This window comes from Rattus rattus, chromosome 11 (assembly GCF_011064425.1).
Source record: "Rattus rattus isolate New Zealand chromosome 11, Rrattus_CSIRO_v1, whole genome shotgun sequence".
Taxonomy (NCBI): domain Eukaryota; kingdom Metazoa; phylum Chordata; class Mammalia; order Rodentia; family Muridae; genus Rattus; species Rattus rattus.
In genome coordinates this window covers 41,016,151-41,030,322 of record NC_046164.1, presented here as the reverse complement: position 1 = coordinate 41,030,322, position 14,172 = coordinate 41,016,151, and the positions used below count along the sequence as shown (strand labels likewise).

General features: G+C 36.0%; 1 pseudogene; it reads left to right on the top strand.

Moving 5' to 3' along the window:
• The window catches only part of LOC116911977, a 40,166-nt pseudogene extending 26,950 nt beyond the window's left edge, over positions 1 to 13,216 (top strand).
• The last annotated feature ends 956 nt before the right edge of the window (positions 13,217 to 14,172 follow it).

The window sequence follows — 14,172 nt, the reverse complement described above, 5'->3', positions numbered from 1 at the left end:
AAATTTCATTCCAGGAGTACAGGGATCTTTGAATTGTTGATTGACATACTATCAATGTCCTCAATGTCGGTAACATCTTAAAAGTCATAGGTTAGCAATCTACCCCAGTGTAATGATGTCAATTTGTATAGCTACAGGACATAAGAATGAAATACTATTGGACAGAATTAGACCTTTCATATATATTACAGCATATGAGTCGACAGCATCATGCATCCTCAGAGAGAGCCCCACTGTGCTCTTATTCTTTTATACTGCAGAATAATAATTGAATTATATTATTTATAAATCATCCAAATTATATTCACTGGTGACACTAGCCCATCTGACTAAGACACATGCCAAACTCCTAAAACAGAATCCAATTCATTATAACATTTCCAATACTTGGAAAATAAAGGAATTTAATATGAAGGAATATGTATTTTGCTCACCTGTTTAAATAATATTATACAGACGTTTCTTTTAAGAAAGGAAAACGTTTGTTTTCCTTTCCTTGTTTTCTTTCTTTATTATTCTTTTCTTTCCTTCTTTTGTTTTGTTTTTAAGACAGGGTCTCCCATATTCCAGGGTGATCTTGCACTCACTATTTATGTGATAATGACTTTCAAGTCCTGAACCTAATGCCTTTACCTCCTGAATGCTAGGGTTTATAGGACTTTAGCATGTATTGTTTGTTATTTTTGATGGCATTTTGGTGAGCGTCTATTCTTTTCTGACCTAAATCATTGTTGTACATATTATATATAATATAATATAGCTTACAAGAAGTATATAAAGAAAGATTAGTGTTATTGATGAGAGCAAAATCTGCATATTTTTCTAAAGAAGAAGCTATATTTCTCCAGGACAGGAAATGATGACACATTATTTAATCAAAATAGTGTATTGTATATACAGAACTATAGGAACTACTGTAAATGAATCCAAAATAATAATTTTAAAAACTGTGGCTATAATTCTATATGTCTTGTGATATACTACAATTAAATTAATAAAAATCCATGCAGTACATGAAACTATTAAAAATTAGGTATATAAATAGGTAATCCTAATTATAAACCCAAATTTGTCATCTTAGATACTGGGAGAATGAAGATTGGAGACTAAATTCTAGGATTTTTCCAAAAAGAGACTAAAGTAAACAATGATCAGAAAATTAATGTATTTGATCACCTATTTAATAAATTTTTAAGTATTTATCCAATTTTTTATTACTCAGATTTTGTAGCTCAATCTCACACACAGAGTTAATGTTGCCAATTCTTAAGAGAAGTGAAGAGATGTTGAGTTTTCATGTTCTTTTATTAAAAGTGAAGAATAAGTTTGTGATTTTCTGAAGTAATGAATAGTTTAGATATTCAGAAATTGAATATTTATAAAAGACCAAATTCTATCCCCAGATAAAAACTTTGGGAAAGGGATTGTCTCAATAATATAATACTTTAATCATCTAACATCCTCAAGGTTCTTACTGCAATAAATTTAACAGAATCCACAGAGATCATAAATTCAAATAATATGCTCCTGTCAAATTATGAATACAAATAAGTCATGTTCTTTCATTGAAGAGTGATTTTCATCTATAAATTCTGAGAATATTTGCTGTCAGAAATCACTGAAAGATATGTCTTTCCAATTCTTTGCATGACATGTTTATAATGTTTAACCCATTTTCTTATTTTCTTCATTATAAAAGAGGAATTGTAATAGTACTTACCTTGAACATTTCTAATGAACAACACACACACACACACACACACACACACACACACACACACACATGCACACACAAGTCTGTATGTCCATACAAACTTAGATGACAGGTAGACAGACAGACAGAAGTATATAGTCACATCTAACATATTCTGTTTTAAATTTTAAATAAGAAGAGATAATGATAACTGTACTATTAACTCTACTGACAAATTATGTTGGCCTTCTGAACTTATTTGATAATATGTCAGAAAATAGAACCATACTAACATTTTAAAGGTCATAACCCATTTTAGATGGTGAGGATTGCCTTAGCCTGATTTCTACTGATAAACCATATTAGTACTGGCTGGGAAATTTTTAAAGAAACTAAATTGGTGTTTCTGAACTATGGTGAGCCTGTGTGATCTATGATTGAAGGCTTGTATTGACTGAGACCCTTCCTGTTCTTCCAGTGCATGAATGGTAGAATGCAGGGAGAAGGAATACAATAAAATAGGTGGGAGGACACTGAAATATAGCAAATTCATTCTACATTATTTCATTTACTGAACCCACAAATTCTAGTCATGTCTTGTGGGTCTTATCTCTCCACACCTTGGACACTAAATTTGCAGTTCATGAACTTTGGAAACATACATAAATCATAAAATTATAGTTCAGAATTATTGAGAGACCAAAATCACAACACCCTGAATCATTAGATAATTATCATAATATATAGTTTTTATATATTTCTGGATTCAGTTTGTGAATATTTTGTTTAGTACTTTTGCATCAAGATTCATAAGAGAAATCAGTCTGAACTTCTTTCTGTGTTGAAAGTTTGTGGGGTTTGGGTATCAGGATTACTGTAACTTTACACCATGAGTTTGTAAGTGTTCCTTCTGTTTTATATTGGGAATTAGTTTGAGGAGTATTACTATTGCTCTTTGAGGGTCTGGTAGAATTCTGCACTAAAACTATCTGGTCCTGTACTTCTCTGTAGGTGGGGTGGCTTTTAAAGACTGCTTCTATTTCTTTAGGGACTAAAGGGCTGTTAAAAGAGTTTACCTGATCATGATTTAACTTTAGTGATATCTGTGTATGAAATCATCCACTTCATTTAGATTTTTCGATTTTGTGGAGTACAGGCTTTTGAAGTAAGACCTAATGATATTTTGAAATTCCACAGTTTCTGTTATGTCTCCCTTTTCATTTCTGATTTTGTTTATTTGAATATGGCTCTCTGTCTCTTGGCTAGTTTGGCTAAGGGTTCATCTATCTTGTTGATTTTCTCAAAGATCCAGTTCTGAGTTTCATTGATTCTTTGTATTCTTTTCTTTGTTTCTAACTGATTGATCTCAGCCCTGGTTTTGATTATTTCCTGCCTTCTACTCCTCTTTGGTGTGGTTGTTCTTTTTTATTTGTTTGTTTTCTAGAGCTTTCAGGTGTGCTTTTAAGTTGCTGGTTTGAGAACTTTCCAATGTCTTTACGCATCCACTTAGTGCTATGAACTTTCTCATAGCACAGTTTTCATTATGTCCCATAAATTTGTGTATGTACTGGCTTCATTTTCATTGAATTCTAGAGGGTCTTTTTAATTTCTTTTTTTTCCTTTCCTGACCCACAGAAGTCTAACTTTAACTCATGGTGGTCTGATAACATACAAGGTGTTATTTCAACTTTCTTGTATCTGTAGAGGCTTGCTTTGTGACCAACTATATGATTGGAGAAGGGTATTTGTGGTGCTGAGAAGGAAGTATATTCTTTGCTGTTTGGGTGAAATAATCTATAGATGTCTGTTAAGTCTGTTTGATTCATATTGTCTGTTAGTTTTGTTTTTTCTCTATTTAGCTTTTGTCTGGATGGACTGGCAGTGGATGAAAGTAGGGTGGTGAAGTCCTCCACTGTTATTGATGCACAATTTAAGCTTTAGCAATGTCTCTTTTACAAATGTCAGTGCCCTTGTGTTTCAGGCATAGATGTTTAGAATTGAGATATCATCTTCTTAGATTTTTCCTTTGATTAAAATGAAGTGTCCTTGCCTGTCTCTTTTAATTAATTTACTAGAAAGTCTATTTTATTAGATATTTGAATGGCTATTGCAGCGTGCTTCTTAGAATCAGTTGCTTGGAAAACTTTTCTCCAGCCCTGACTCTGAGGTAAAATCTATCTTTATTGCTAAGGTGTGCTTCTTGTATGCAGCAAAATGATGGATACTGTTTTCTCATGAATTCTATTAGCCATGTCTTTTTACTGGGGGAATTGTGTCCATTGATGGAGCATGGGAACATTTATGGAAGAACAGGATTGCGGGCCCTAAGGGTATAGGAACTCCACAGGAAGAACAACAGAGTCAAGTAATCTGTGTCCTTGTGGATTTCAGAGACAGAACCACTAACCAAAGAACATACACTGACTGGACCTAGGTCTCCCCGCACATATACAGCATACATGCAGCTTGGTCTTGATATGGTTCCTGAACAAATGGATCAGGGGCTATCCCAAAAGCTGTTGGCTATACATGGATATGCCCTTCTTGCTGGGTTGCCTTATCTGGCCTCAGTGGGAGAGGATGCACCTAGTGGGGTGGGACCATACCAAGGGGAACCCCACCTGCTCAGAGGAGAAGAGAGGGGGAAATAGGGCAAGAATTGATGAGGGCATGATTAGAAGGGGGCCAGTAAACAGGATGGAGAGTGAATAACTAAAATTATAATAAGTTAAAAATGTAATTATCCAGACAGTTGAGTAAAGAGCCCGCTGTTGCTTACTAGCTGAAGTTTTACTATAAAATGAGGACATAAAATTTGTCTTTTCATAATATATACATCATAGTATTTCATAAGATATTAATAAACATCACATGGCTATCAATATATCACTATCAAAATATATGAAAATATAAAAAATCATAAGACTTGTCATGAATCATTAGCTTTTAATGTGTAGAAATTATTTGTATTATTATTATCTTCTTTTCTAAAATGTAAGGACCATCATTTATAAGACCTGGATAAAACAGAAAATATAGAATATTTCTCTGATGGGAAGCTTTACGTTGAAAGAAAAAGGCTTATTTTGATTTTTCATGGTTTTGTTTTTTTCTTTAAAAACCCAGATGGTTAGATGAATTCACAAGAGAGACAGCATACTTCCAGGTGTCTGTTTTATTGCTCAGATTTCTGAGAACTATCTCTAAGAAATAGTTGGAGAGTGATAGTATAAAAACCAGTGCCAATTCACCCGAATGTCCATCTGAGGCCAAGTATAGCCTCTGAGATGCATAGCTAAGTCCTTAAACCCCAGGCTTTGTTTTGTTTTTTTTTAATCTGTAATGTTTTCTTATTGAGCAATATCAAACAAAATTGAATTGTATTGAGAAACAATACTAAGAGAGTTGCTATCGTATTTCTTATAAAGAAATAGAAACTGAATTTCAGCAATTAAAGATCGAAGTTGCTTTAAAACGAAATAGAATTTATTTATAATTGGCTGCCTGACACAGGACGCAACAACAATAGACTAAAATCTCAGTATCTATAGGAGTTTCGAAATTCCTTCTTTCTATGAGTCATCGCCTTGTTCTCCTTCACTGCAATGTTGAACGTAGCCCTAGAATGTAAAGGGTCAAGCCTTCCTTTCAAGAACAAGAGGTCAGTACCATTGACATCACTGGAAATTGCCTGTGTCCTTTAAGCCCGCATTGCTCAGAGTTCATGTCTTCTGAATAATTCCAAGAACAGAAGAAATAGTTTGATGTGAGCAAGAGGGTAAATGCTTGTGCCATAATTCTCAGTTGCTGTCACCGAAATTGGAGATGGAACTCATTGCAATCAGGGGTGATTTTTGTGGAGGAATAATAAAGAGAAAAGCTGTCACTGAAAGTGGTTCTGAATAAAGGAGGAATCCAAAAGAATAGAAGAATTATTATTTTGAGATCTGACATCTTTCTTTTCCCTCTTGAAAGTTCAGTTTATATTGACTGACTTTGTAGTTTGCTGTGTTGCCCGTAGGCATAACGAAAACTGCAATGTCAAGGACTGTGGGGAAGAACACACAAAACTGTCATATCATCATTGTCATCAATTATCCTACTGAAAACTACAGAGTGCTTGACAATGCACTATGAATAACGAATTCTCTTATCTGAACTTCACTTGAAATACATTACTTTTACTGTCTCAGAGGGAAGGAAATTTCATTTTAGTGTGGAACTCTCTTTTGTTGGACAGTGGCATATATTCGAGAAAATAGAAACATGTTGCCTTTCTCCTGGGTGACTATTATTTGACATATGTTATTCAGTTTGATTATTTAATTTACATATAAAATTATGAACCAAAGGAAATGTTAAATAACTTTACTCCCTTATAGATATTTATTCTAAAGATTGAATTAATGTGAAGAAAATAACTTACATAATTATAATTACGTAATGGTCAAAAGGTCATATATTAATTTGCATAATTGGTGAATTATAAGACATGTGTTCTTATATTCTGGATTTAATAACAAGCTGGATAAACAGTAATTTTTACTTTGTTATACTACAATTAGTATTTATGAATAAATTATTTTAAAACTTAAAATATGTAGATTTCTAATGAGTAATATTTAGCACCCATATGTATATACACATTTGAACATATGCATAACAACAATTAAAGTAAAAGAAATTATGAATTATTCTTTGCATTTTTTAATTCTTCTCTTATATATTACATGCTGACTGCAATTTTCTCTCCATTCTTTACCTCCATTTTCTCCCCTACTGCCATCCTTTCTCCCTCAGATCCTCCATATCCCCTCACTCCCCACCCCTACCTGAACCCACCCATGCATCTCCTCAGAAAAGAGTAGGTCTGTGATGGTATCCCCTAAATTTTGCTTAACAGTATAGAATAAAATCAGACAGATACCAGCACAACAAGGATGGACAAGGCAACCCAGTAGTGGAAAAGGATCCCAGAAGGAGGAATAAGAATCAGGGACAGCGGCTGTTTCACTATTCAGATTTCTACAAGAACAGCAAACTATTCAGTCAAAATATATGTTTATAATTCCTATGTAAGACTCCCTCATCTGTGGAGGTTCCCATGCGTCTTGGACAGTCTTCTCATGAGAAACTTGAAAATTTTAAGAGAGCAAAGAAGTATACTTAAAGGGACTTGAGGGTAAAAGGGGAGAGGAGAAAATGATATATTATAGTCTCACAAAATTAAAAATATGTTAAAATATTTTTAAAAACTTTCAGCTCCTTGATTCGACTAAAATAAAAATCAGTGAAATCATATTTGAGCTACTAGACAAAATACCTACAAACTTTCAGTTATATATTACTCAATTGGATTTCAAAATAATAGTTAATAAAATAAATTTCAATTTGTTACATTTTGAATTGACTCACACAAGTGAACAGAAAATGGCAGAGTCCTAATAAAATAACGAGCTCCTAATAAAAGTCAAAAAGTTGTTTCATACTCAACAAAATGTAGGAAACTTTTGGCAAAGTTGCATTTAATTAAATGTAAAATAATCAACATACATAAAAATGTTTAACTATGGACAAAAGAAAGCATCGATGCAACAGATTGGAGCATAGTGCACAGAAGCCAGGGAAGGAAAGGGTGCAGCCTCCAGGACAGACTGGGAGGGCTTTGTTAGGCTCGTCAGAAGGAATATACTGACTCCCACTCATTCTGCTAGCACATGGCACAGTAGGAATAATGTAAGTCTAAATAGAAAATAAGCTACTGATAGAATCTGAGGGATGCTGTAAAAAGACAGCCATGTAGCCTGCAGTGTAAAATCCTTGGAGGAAAGACAACCTGTGCCCTAGTTGACCTACAGCAATCAGAGGAAAATCACAACAGAAACAGCAGAATATCAATTGGTATGTTTTCTGTTTTACATTGCTAGAAAGGAAGACTAAATAATCTTGAAGAATATATGCATGCACACACACATCACACATACACACATACACACACATCACACATACACACACATACACATCACACACACATACAGACACACATCACACATACACACACATCACACATACATAAACACATACACACACAGCACACATACACAGACATCACACATACACACATCATACATACATGCATACATCACACATACACACACATCACACATACACACACATCACACATACACACATCATACATACACACACACATCACACATACATACACATATCACACACATATCACACATACACACATATACACACACATCACACATACACACACACATACACACATCACACATACACACACACACACATACACACACACACACACACACACACACACACACACACACACACACACACACACACACACACACACACACACACACACACACACACACACACACACACAAGGAACTTAAATCTATTTGGAAGAGCTTTATTTCAGATTCTCACCTAAGTCTAAGAGATAGTATAGAGCAGGAAGCTAGAGATGGCTTATTTTGATGGCACCCAGGAACACAATAGACAGTCACAGAATTCAATAAAGGAATTGATGCCAAGCCAATTTCACAACCTTAACCAAAAAAAAAAAAATCTTGTGTTGGGGAGAGACAAAAACTTCATCATCCCCAAAGTTAAGAAGAAGATGGATCATATCATAACTGGTAACTCTAAAATAGAAAAAGAATAGCTCTCAAGCAAAAAACAAAAAGTATCTTTCAATTATGAAAACATAGTGATTTTTGATATTTGAAAGGAAATGTAAGAAAGTCCATTTGTAGTTCACATGTTCTGTTATAAATGTTGAACTTCTCAAGGAGGAAGGGAATCTATTACTAGGTAGAAACCTCAGTCTGAAGAAAGGAAGAATCTAGAACTGGGTAAAATGAAGGTAATATTTTGAAATATTTCACTTGATCCAAAAGTGAATGTATACGGAAAAATGAATAAAATGCACTCTGGCATTTATAACGTGTACAGAGGAGACTATATGATAGTGTTGTTTTAAAATAAGATTATTTTTTATGTTATTTCATGTATTTACATTCCAAATCTTACCCCTCATCCTGGTCCCCTTCTCACCATATCTCTCCTCTTTGCCTCTGAGAGGGTGCTTCCCACCACCCTTACCACCCTGCTCACCCACCCATCCCCTTACCCACTCACCGCCCCCCCCCAGCTTACCTCTCCTTGTGCATCCCTCCTCCCTGGGATATCAAGTCTGTATAGGATTAGGTGAATATACTCCCTCTGAGGCCAAACAAGGCAGTCCTCTGTTATATACATGCCAGGGGCCATGGACCAGTCTATGTATCCCCTTTGTCTGGTGGCTTAACTCTGGGAGCATCTAGGGGACTAGGTTAGTTGATGCTGTTGGTTTTCCTATGAAGTTACAGTCACAATCCCAATCATCCTCTTTTTGCCAATTGAAGACTCAGGAAACACATCCTGAGATGAAAGATTGCCAGTTCAGAGAGGCAGAGAAAGCATTCAATCAACTTTCCTCTTCAAATGACATCCCAGAAGAAAAAACCAGTTCTTCTTTACACAGTTTTTATAAAAGTAAATGTAATTTTTATATATGTTGTAAATTAATACAGTGGCAGTTTTTCTTTAAACTAGCTAATTCCCCAACAACCGGCCAGAGAAACCAAGATTTATTTAAGGCTTTATTGCAATACTTGGACAGTCAATTGACCTATTTTAATCCTCTAAACTAATCTGGCTACCTCAGCCCAAATCCCCATAATACTTTCCATGTAGTGCCTTCCACGCTTGAGCTGAATTCCCATGATGTCTGCTCACCCTCCTCCACATAGCTCAATCTATCTTACTCTTTCTTTCCCTGGCCCCTGGCTGTCCTGTTACCTCTTCTCCCAAAACTTGTGTGTTCAGCTTTTATTGACAAGGCAGAGAATAATTGGGAAACATTGTTATCACAAACTTGAGACAGGAAATTCTTGACATAAACCTTACAAGTTGTTTCCAAATTGAAACAAAATAGGAGGACAGTGAATCCGGCATTTGAATAACAGACTGAAAAACTTTATACAGTGTACAATAACATTACAACTACAGAAACATTTTCATATTGAATGCCCCTCCTCTCTCCTTCCTGTGCATCTTTCTATGTTAACTTCCTCTTATTCTCAATGATTCTTGCCTTATATTCACTTCCTATCAACTGGTTGCTTGCTCTGCCTCTTGACCCATTTTATTTAACCTTGTTTCCAATGAACAAAAAGTTGTTGGGTTAAAGATGTGTGTTAGGGCATAGTAGAGTCCCTAGAAATTTTTTTCCACTACACAATCTCACAATGTGATCAAATATCCTGAAACACTTTGGAATTAAATGTGTGTAGGACAGCTGAGGCATACCACAACAAGGGACAGGTTTTTCAAGTATACAATCTTGAGGTTCACAGTATGCTCAGATGTCTTGCAATGGGCAGTAAAGTTGCAAAAAAAAAAAGGTGGCAGGGGAGGTGGATAAAATGGGAAAATGAAGCACTATGTTTTCATATCACATCTAAAGTTTTATAAGACAATACAATTATGGGATGTGATACAAGCTTACAGTTTACATACTAGGGAAACACCAGGTTTTATATGCAGGTTTTCATGAATCAAAATTAGCTGTTCAAAATATACTTTTCAATCTAATGTTAAGTACTGATGTTACATGATATATCTTTCCAAATGTGTACTTCTCCAATATTGTTTGTATCTTTTTTTAAATCTTTGTATCCATTTGAGTTTTATAGTAAATTTAGAGTTGGAGTTTTATTACTGATAGAGTTTGTTTTCTGTTGCTACATAAGAAACAAAAACGCTGAATAAACTCAACTGGGGAAGAAAAGCATTTATTTTATTTTAAAGGTTCATCATCCAGGGATGCCAAGGCAAGAACTTAAAGTCGGAGGCAAAAACTGTAGAAAAAGCTGCTTCTGTGCTTCTGAGCTTTCTTGATGGTTCATATTTAGCCACATTTTACAAACAGCCCAGTCCCACCTAATCGGGAGATGCACTGTGCACATATGTGGTGCCTGAAAGTGCCCCACTGCGGCCATGCTCCAGTCACCCGTTCTGGGTAGCCAGTTCAATGTGCACTGTGCTGTGGTGAAGGAACAAAAGCTTAGCCACGTAGGGTAGGTGCAGTTCCGGGCCTTGGTCGGTGGTGAGTGCACAGGTAACAATACACATGCCAGAGAACAATACACAGCTTTAGAGAACTGGTTCATTTAATTGAGGTGAGGGGGGTGTTTATGTGACTGGGGAGGTGTCCAGGGTCTCTGGGACAAGGTTAATGAGACTGCACAATTGGTCAGAAAAGGGGCTGAGAGGTCTGGGATAGAAACTCTATAAAGTCAAGCAAAAATGAAGTCTGATAACTGTCAGGGTAGTAAATTTTTATTCGGGTTGATAGTGGCGAAGTCAACATTGTGGCTCCAGGTTGAGAGAGGAGAGAACCAACACCTGCAACCCTCATCTGAGGTATTCCTGTTAGTCCTGGGCTATTTCAAACACAGACCTCACAAACACGCCTACTATCTTAGTCGAGGTTTCTTCTTCTTAAGTTTATAAGTTGACAGTCAAAATTAGACATCACGATTCCATATTTTAAATTTTGAATAGAGTGCACAATTATGCTAAGCCTTGAACTTCTGACGTCTGACAAAACTATCCATTTTTTTCAGTTGGCCTTCGAATATCAACATTATCTCACTTTATTTAAAGATATATAGATTTTTTTTGTTAGTATTTGACTTTAGGTCTTTTAATTTCTCATAGTACTTTAAATTATGCAGTTTCATCTGGGTAGAGGAAGCCTTAAATGAGGGATATCTTCCTTTGGTTGCCATGGGCAAGACTATAAGGCATTTTCATGAGTAATGATGAATGTGGGAGGGCCCAGGTAACTACAGATGGAGGCACTCATTGGCAGGTGCATAAGAAAGCAAGAAAGGACGGCAGGCTATAGAGAGCCGGTGAGCAGCATTCTTCTGCAGTCATTGCTTCACTTCCTACTTCCTGCTTACCTCTTCAAATTCCTTCCCTGACTTCCTTTCATGATGCCTTGCAGTTCATAAGATGAAATAAACACTTTCCTCTCCGTGTTGCATCTCGTCCTGGGTTTATTATAGAAATAGCCAGTAACTAGAACATACATATAGAAAACAAAAACAGTATTTCGTGTGTGTGTGTGTGTATGTGTGTGTGTGTGCGTGAAACTTCCCTACAGACTTGACTGTAATAGGCAGTCTGTACTGTTTTGCATAATTAGTCAACTATTCACAATGGCATTTATTTACTCTCAAATATTATTCATTTTTAAATTTTATTTTACCATGTATTACCTGGAGACTATGATGAAATGTTGGACATATGCATTAAAAGAACATATATGTAGAAAACGCTGACTTTAGAGGAGTACGATTTACCCCTTTTTTCTTTGTCATATTTTGTGGCAATTTTAATATTTCATGGGACTAAGTAAATTTCATCCTTAGTTTTATCAGAGTTTTATTGTGAAGAGATAAATGTTATTCAATTATATTTATAAACCATTTAACATAATCATAAGATTATTATCTTTATCAGAATTCATTGTCAACATTTTAAAAAAACATTGCATTGTAATGGTATGATCATATTAATGTTAACGCATTGTGACAATGTTGATATATATCTTCAGCTTATAGATTTCTTTGTAATTAGGCAGTCTATACGAACAAAAAATACGGTTTTGAATACTTGAGTTCATAAATTATTTAGCCATTAGAACCTCAGTTATTTTGTAATAGATGGAGTGATTTTTTTATATAAGCTATGGAGAACAAATTTTGCATGTGCTATAGTAGAATACTATACTATAAAAACCATATTGAGTTCCACCAGGGTCTGCTATCCACAGGAATCTTTCACAGCAGCCATTACCTGCAGGGTAATAAGAATCAAATGAGAGCAAGACACCCTGGGAAAGGGGTCCTGGTTGACAGATGAGCACGGATGTAAACACAGTGAGATGATTAAAAAAGAAAAAATTTGGCCAAGGAGGGCCCAGGCTCTCCATGAACCAGAAGTTCTAAGAGCACTTCAGCCTCCACTGCTGCCCACCCTTCCCCTTCCTCAACTCCAAGGGTGAGATCCTGGACCACAAGTGCAACATCTGCAAGAGCTGTTGCTTTTCCCAGAAGGAGGAGGACTGGATCTGCTGTGCCTGCCAGAAGACCAGCCGCTGTACCACATCCCCTCAGAGGCCCAAGCACCAGCCAGCTGCGTCCCCTGTGGTGGTCAGAGCCCGGCCAGTCAAGCCAAAGTCCCCTCTGAGTCCAGCCAAGCCAAGGTCCCCTTCAAGGACTGAGAGCCAGTCATGTCCTCGCCCAGTGGTCGGACCATCACCATCCAGGCAGAATCCCCCTCAGAAGTCTAAACAACCAGTATGAAGCAGCTCCCTCAGAGGGCCAGGAACCAGCCGCAGGGGGGTCTCACACCAGAGCTTCTAGGTTCTGGTAACACCATCTCTTCCCTTTTGTCCTCCCAACCCCACCCCCGGACTAAGGTCAGTAGCTGCTCTCTGCAAGTGCTAACATGGGGATCTCTCCACAGTACCAAGCCTGGGTAATCTACTCCCTACGTTAAACCGCCTCTGTTTGAAGAAAAACAAAACAAACTCACATATGTATTGAACATCTGATAAATGGAAATACTAATAACTAAAGAAGAATTGGATAATTCACTAGTTGTTGACCAAATGTTTAATGTCACTTGAAGACACATTTAATTTTAGAAATAACTTAATATTTTAGAGCCAGATCAGAATGACATACATGTTCTCGAGACACAGAGTTGCACATCCTATTAATCCTATAGTTTATAGAAAGAGTGCCTAATATTGGAAATGTGGTATTTTGAGCTAGGTATATTTCTGATGATTCTCACCTTTCTAAAAAAACTAATCTTTTTCTAGTAGAGATACCAAATTGTGGCCGTAGACATATACAAAATAATTTTATGAAATATTGCACCCTAAAAGAGAATACCGTTACCCCTTTTCTGTCTCCACAGACCATTAGAAAAAGTCCCATTTCATCAAGAACTGAAGATTGATTTCAATAACAAGTCTCAGGATTCTCATTCAATAGGAATATGTTTCTAGCTCAATTTGGATAGTACATTAGAACATGATTCTAATTGTTTTAATGTTTTGTGATTTTTTTCAGTCAATCTATGCACTGAAACAGCCTGATATACCTTTGTTCCTTTACCAATCAATATTAATTGATGAGGTGGAACCATGAGTTACAGAAAAATCAAGAGATGTTAATTAAGTTTTGTTTTAGAGAAGTCTTATTCAAAAGGACAAGAATATTTCTCTTGTTCACTCATTACCCACCAAAGTGTACCTGAAAATGGATCTACTAGAGATTAGAGATGCATAAGACCACGAAGAGTAACAATTAAATAGTTTA